At 45.8% G+C, this 7,261-nt stretch overlaps 1 protein-coding gene across 1 annotated transcript in view; it reads right to left on the minus strand.

The window, feature by feature from the left end:
• ASCC3 (activating signal cointegrator 1 complex subunit 3) overlaps window positions 1-6,056 on the minus strand; it is a 271,099-nt gene extending 265,043 nt beyond the window's left edge. The window contains exon 1 of the mRNA XM_066612963.1: window positions 5,929-6,056. The gene's annotated coding sequence lies outside the window, so the exon portion shown is untranslated. The remainder of the gene's footprint in view (window positions 1-5,928) is intronic.
• Between the last annotated feature and the right edge of the window lie 1,205 nt (window positions 6,057-7,261).

Below are 7,261 nucleotides of genomic sequence, written 5' to 3' on the forward strand. Positions count from 1 at the left end.
CTCCAGCATGCCCTCAGTCCTTCCCCAGTCATCATCATCATCATAACTAGGTATTTATATACTGCCTTTCTGGTCATCTGATTACTCCTCTGACCTTATTCAAGGCGGTTTACATAGGCAGGCGTTTCTAAATCCCTCAAGGGGATTTTTACAAACATAGAGGTTCTCTCTCTCTCAAGAACCAACAACATTTCAGAATGGATCTTCCTGGTTTGGTCTCACTTCTGGCCTCCCACGCAGGCTGACAAGCAGCTCCATCTCTCACATGGAGGGCAGCCAAGACGCTTCTTGCTCACACCAAGAGCAGGTGGAATCACTCAGCTGGGCTTGTCAGCTGCTTCAAGGTCTCGACACTCTCAGCCGTTCAGGGAGCTGCCGGTGTCCTTGAACTGGCGACCTTCTGATGTTATCTTCAGGCTAACGGAGGCGTTACCCTCTAGACCAGACCGCCTGCCCATCATACCTGCCTTCATACCATCCCTTTGCCCTGTTCATCCCCTGTCCAACCATTTATCAGCATCGGCAGGGCTCCTGTTCACCACCACTGTGTCCAGGGTCCTCCCCATCATTTGCAGCGGTGGCCCAGAAGCATGGAGCTCTGCACGCTTCCAGAAGACTTTTTACAACATCATAAACCACCACTGGAACACTAGCTCCAGTGGGGGTACAATTGGACCATTTGTCTACAATCCTGTATGCAGTATTACCTGGGACTAAGTCCTTTGGAACTCAATAGAACTTGTATGGTAATCCTATGCATTTGAAAAGACTGTTAAATGCAGCAGGCATAAAATTTTGCAAAAGTAGTTACATTAGTTATAAACATAATTACAGCGCAAGTCTCTTTTTACTAATTAACAAACAAATCAGATATTAATCAAGGAGATAGGTACATTGCTTGGAAAGTTAGGTTATATATTAGGGGTTTTATGGCATCATGGCAGCTACACAATCCTGTGCAAAACACTGAAGATACTTGCTTGAAGTCTGGCTGATTACTTGAGAATTAATCACAAGCAAGTTACCTAAATCGAAAAATGTACACAGATTATTTACAACAGTTTCATCTGCACTGTTGACAAGACCATCTCCAACCAAAACTCTACTAAAACTCAAAAGCAGAATTGCAGTTAGCAATTTTGCACTCAGTCAATAATTCACACTTTCAGTGCTGTTCAGAATGGAATGAGCAGAACAATCTTAAGATACTCCTGTACAGAAAGTTCCAAGCTTGACCTCACAAAGCACTCAGTACATTGTGCCACACATAGTAGAAACTTAAAGGAGTTCAGACATTACTTTAGTGGAGGGGGAGTCTCCTCAAAAGACAAAATATAAAAAAGATCAAGAAAATGGGTTCACAGTGCTGTGGCTTACTCTGAAAGCTGCCACTTTCTCTGTTTCCTCTTTGATTTCCTGATTGCTTTCTCAGCTAACATCAGTAGCCTCAACCTTTCCCTTATGCCAACTTGGGCAAGCAGAAGTCACAAGTCAACATGAGTATTAAAGAACTTTTCCCTGACAACAAACAACAAAGCCATCTACATCAACCAGGTCAATGCCCCACTCCCAATAGGCTTCCTCCAAAATCAACAATTGTCAAAGTGAATGCTGACTGACTTTTCCCCTAACCCTCACCACTCCTATTTTCCTATAGGAAAAGCCTTTATATTTTATGTGTTTTTAAAATACATGCCATTTTCTACAAATTTAGCCCAAGAAAATAGAGAGCTGCTTGTAATTCAGATAATCCATCTCTACTTCAAACCCTAGTTAAAGGATGCATTAAGATTTAACAATAAGTAGTCTGAGGGCAGATGCAATACTCAGCTATGGTCACAGCCAAAAAGAAAGGGCAAATTTTTGCCAGACAGAAGAGGAGAGAGCAATAACAATCCTGGATTCCCAAGGATGGTTCCCAATTGGTAAACCACTGATTGCAGAAACTCATCTTATTACTATATATCTACACCAGTCAAATGCTGGAAAGGTCAAGGTAATGTCAATGCTTTAAGACAGGGTACTCTAAACTGTAGTTTGGTGTGTAGGTATCATCACTGTATCTTAAAACAGCTATCTTCAAACTGCGCTGAAAACAGGTTCCTCCACGTGAACAGAGCTTACCGTTCGGCAGGGGAGCCTGCTATCATGGTCTCCGTTCTCCCCTGTTTGTGCCAACCAGCTGCTTCTATGTTCTGCCAGGCCAGCAGGCTCTGCTGGGCCCAAATTTCCTAGCAGATCCCCTGCTCAGAGGAAGTCAAGGCTCAGAGCCTGCTGGGGGGCAAAACATAGAAGAGGCTGGGTGACGTAAACATTGGGGGAGATGTAGCAGGTTCCCTCTCGAAATAGTAAGCTCCATTCATGCTGGGGAGCCTGTTTTCAGCGCACAGCAGTCCTCAGTTTGCAGACCGCTACATTAAGATACAGTGATGTTATCTACACATCAAACTACATTAAGCATTTCTTATTACATTAGACACAACATTAAGCATGCTGTAAAACATGGAGGTCTGACATTATACGTATTTTTCATTTCATAACCTTTTCATATCAACTCACTTTGACCAGATTTCTGCAGCAAGAGTTATTCATGGTAACAAATGGATACTATTATACATTCGCTTATAAGAGCCTGCTAATCCTAATGCCAGTTTGAAATTAAAAAAAGGTCATCACTACCAAGTTCAGGTGGACATTTTAATTAACATTTATCATGATCGAGTCAGAATCTAATCCATAATGGTGGGAATGGCCAATCTTTCTGCCAGACTACCTCAAGATAGCAAAGCAATTTTTACGAGGTGTTGCATCCGTTAGAAATGAAGGAAACGTCAGATCAAATGGAGCACAACGACATCAGCAAAATGCAAGGTGGCAAATCTGCCAGCCAGGATTGTCATATGTCAAAATGAGCAGTGATTCAGAGCCGAATCCTATCCAACTTTCCAGCACTGATGAAGCCACAATTCAGGCCCAAGGTAAGAGAACAAACATTCCCTTACCTTGAGGAGGCCTTCTTGACAGCCATCCCACTTCAGGATGCAGCACATGCCCTGTTGGCATGGTTACATCAGTGCTGGAAAATTGGATAGGACTGGGCCCTCAATAGTCTCTGTTGTATGAAAGTATACCATCACCAAAGAAAAGAAAATGGTGATCGAAGAGCTGTACTCCTGCATTTCTATCAGAAGTAATAATGAAGAAGAAAATGTTCACAGCCCACACAAGCAAGATGAGTCCATCCACCAAAAAGTTCTCATGTTCCCTAATTCTTTCACTGGGAAAGTCTCAACTGCATTGAAATAGACTGTCACTTTATTCTTTCTTGCCATTACAACTTTCAAAGCTATAGAAAAGCACTACTCCTCTTGCTTATTGCTGATAGAGAAGTGTTGCTCCTATGTCTCTGGCTCATGCAGCGGTGAATTTACAGTCCAGCTGAGATGCAGGGAGGGAGGAGTTTTGATGCTCCTACTGAAGAACAAACTCCTATGAAACAACAACAAATTTGCAGTTTTTGTGACAAGTTGTCATCTAGGATTTTTCTAGCCTGAGTAAAATACAAACAGCAAACAGTCCTTAGTTTCAGGAACACCACGAGGCGCTGACAGGGCTTATCAAATGTTTTCCTTCATTCTGCCAATCCCTTTTTAGGCCTAGAGCTCTCTGGTCAAGGCAGAAGAGCCACTTCTGTGATGAATACAGATGTCACATAGGGAATGAAAACAAGTTCTAAGCACAGGAAACTATAAAGAAATGTCATTTCACAGCTGCAATAAGTTGTGTTTTATCCTGCAGTAAGTTGGAGGAGATAGAATTCAATCAGAATACAGAATTCTTATTTATAAATGGAGTAGTATCCCCCTATGCTCATGTTTGAAACTCAGTGAAAAACTTAGAAATCAGTTTATTAATATACCTATCTTACATTCAGTGGTTTGCCTTCCCTGTATTCTCTTGAAACAATAGGGCAAAAACACTTTGAAACACAAGAATCAGCATTGGGCGTGACTTGCTTTTCCAGAAGCACAAGCAACCCCCCCCCCCAAAAAAAAGGTAAACCTAGCAATTCAAGAAAAGGAAAACCCTACTTGTATGTCCTTCTGCATTCTCCAATGTGTGTGTGTATGTATGTACTAACATCTCCCTTACATATCCTAATGCTGCAATTTTCAACCTTTTGCACCTCATCGCACACTGAGAAGGTGTAAAAATTGTCCAGGCACACCATCAGTTTTTTGACAAGGCACATCATGTTGCCGGCATGGGGATCACATCCCCCAATGGCGCTATTAATAAATGACATTCATCCAAATTCCTGTGGCATACCTGTGGACCATTCACAGCACACCAATGTGCCACAGCACACTGGCTGAAAATCACTTGCCTAATGTATACACACTTGCCTATTCTTTATTTAAACAAGAGCTTTGAGAAAATGGGTAGCATAAGCTCTCTAACCTCAGAATGTTTGAGGCATGCAGCCACACAATACTAACGAACTAGAAGATGGCTGTTTTTATTCCATCTCCCCAAATGTGAATGGTGGTAATAAAAGAAGGGATGCATCCCTTTGTTGAAATAGCCTGCCAAAGCACCTACCCATAAAAAGGAACTCATACACAGTGGCCTCCCACATGTGACAGGCTGATTGAAGACATGTAAAGGTTCAAAGTCTGCCTAGAAGTACATTCTCTTCCTTTAACTCTATATCTGGGATGATAGTTATGGTTCATCAGCAGCGTAGAGAGAAAGAGATACTCTCTTCCTGCCAGTTCATTCTTGCATTTCATAGCTGAGCACTATCAACCTCAAAAATGTTTTCAGAATGACACACTAGTGAAACTGGGGGTGCCTGGAGACTACAGCTGCAGTCCTAAATATACTTTCCCACTGAAACCAGTGGGTCTTACTTCTGAATATTCATGAATAAAGTTGGGCTGCAAGCCTGCACTCCTATCCACATTGATCTGGGATTAGGCCCTGTTGCCATAGAACATGCCTATGCTTGTCCAGTAAGGTTGAAATCCTGTATCTTGGTTGGGGGATAAATCCAGTTGAGCTCTCTAGGGCAGTGTTTCTCAACTAGTGGTACTCATACCACCAGTCGTACTTGAGGTGGTGTCTGGTGGTACACTTGGGACCCCCCCCCCATCACCTGGCCACTAGACCAGCAATGCAATGAGACAAGCAGCACTAGGATCTCTGGAGGGCAGAGTTCCAGCATGTACTTTTTGTGTGCTCAAAAAAGCCCCCCTGTCTGCCCTGAGCCTCTCACTGGTGTTTGTCGTGTTGTGTCTGGCCACCCAGTTCAGAAGTAACTGGTGATATGATGTCGTCAGTTGCCAGTCACTTCTGTAGCCAGAGGTAGCCAGTCACTTCTGTAGCCAGAGGTAGCCAGTGATAACCAAAGGTAGACAGTAGTGGCCAGTCACTTCTGTAGCCAGGGGTAGCCAGAGGTAGTAGCCAGTGACTTCTGGTGGTACTTCCAGGAAGCAGACCTTTGAAAGTGGAGCAGTGCTCCAAGCACTAAGCACGGCTGCTCTTCTGGGGCCTGCGCCAGAGGAAGGACGCAAGGGCCAGGCTGGAAAGCTGCCCTTCCCACAAGGTTTGCTCAGGAGCAGGACCAGTCCCCCATGGGAGAAGCGAGGGGAGAGGAGACAGCTGGTGAGGCTCAGAGCCCAGCCCAGGCACGTCTACTCAGCAGCCAGCTAGCCTGCAGCCAGCGCAGACGACCGGGCTCCCTCGCAGCCGGCCAGATCACTCCCAGGTCGGCGTGGCTGGGAGTGCAGTCTGAGACCGGCTGCCAGCCCGTTCCGGAGCGAGTCCCCGAGCCGGGCGGACTGGCGCCCAGGCTCCTTCCTCTTGCGAGGCTCCAACCTGCGGGCGGGCGGAAGATCCGGGTCTCCCGGCGGCTGCGGCTCTTACCTCCACAGCTCCACGCTTACGGCTGGCCACGCGACGCCCCTCCCCCGGCCCGTGCTCGCTCTCGCCAGCTAGCCGCTTCCGGGTTTCTCCCCTCGCGCAGGCGCCGCTCGTCTCTCCGTCGGCTGTGCCGGCTGCTCCGCGCGGGCGGGGGAGCGGCGGCTGTGGAGTCCTGTGGAACGCCGATGACGTGTGCACGCCCATGCCTGCTGTTCGAAGGCGATCTGGGGAGCGGCACCTTTGGAATACTCCCCCCCTCCGACTTTCCCTTTCGTTTCCTGGAGGCTCCATTCAGGAACCGCCCGTAGACTTAGAAAACGCTGGAGTGACGAGTTGGTGGCGTCTTCAGGGACTCTTTTGTAGCCCTTCTTCTCAGAGAAAGTGACAGGTGCTGCACAGGAAACAACAGAATGCAATGGTTCTCAAACTGTGGGTCGGGACCCACTGGTGGGTCGCCAACAGGTGGTGGAGAGGTCCATTAACTAATTACCTCAGGCACTGTGGCAATTCAAAAATCAGATGCTGTAGCTGCTCATTACCCTGCCAAGAGCTCGGCTCCTGCAGTTTGCAAGGCTGCCGCTAATTACCCTGCCAAGAGCTCGGCTCCTGAAGTTTGCAAGGCAGCCGCTAATTGCCCTGCCAAGAGCTCGGCTCCTGCAGTTTGCAAGGTTGTGTAAATAGAGGGCGATAAATGTTTGAGGGTCCTTTTCTGCTTATTATTACTTACAAATAAATTTCCAGTCCTGGAAAATTGAATAGGATTGGGCTCACAGTCCACTATGAGTATTGCAGTGGAACTAAAATAGTTTGCAACAAACCTGCAGCGTAGGCTACATTTCAGATTTGTTGCAAACTATTTCAGTTCCACTGCAATTATGTAGCCCAGTTTTGTTATTCCGATCTAACAGGAAAAGGTTAAGGCTGAGTGTGAAACTTGCAGTGCCTTTTTCATATTTTTTAATTACTTAGTATGCCATTGCCATCATGTTGTATAACAATCTGGATTGTCAAATAGTGTTTAAAACACTGCAGGGGCTTAAAGACTGCGTCTTCTCTCATTTGATCTTTTTTTTTTGTCTGTGATAATTTTGCCACCCCTATAAAACACACCTCAGGTTGTAGCAAAAATAAATCTGCTTAAAGGGCTGTGCCCAAGTCAAACCCAATTCAACAGACAGGCTTCTTCTAGAGTTGGCAGCCTACCACCAGCCAGCTCTGGAGGGCTCCCTTCATATCCTGTCTCTGAAGGAAAAAGCCTGGAAACTGGGCTACAACATCAACTGTCAGGATCCACTGTAGACTGCCATAAACACTAGAGATCTCTAATATACTATAC

The sequence above is a fragment of the Tiliqua scincoides genome, chromosome 1, assembly GCF_035046505.1.
Source record: "Tiliqua scincoides isolate rTilSci1 chromosome 1, rTilSci1.hap2, whole genome shotgun sequence".
NCBI classification, from domain to species: Eukaryota; Metazoa; Chordata; class Lepidosauria; order Squamata; family Scincidae; genus Tiliqua; species Tiliqua scincoides.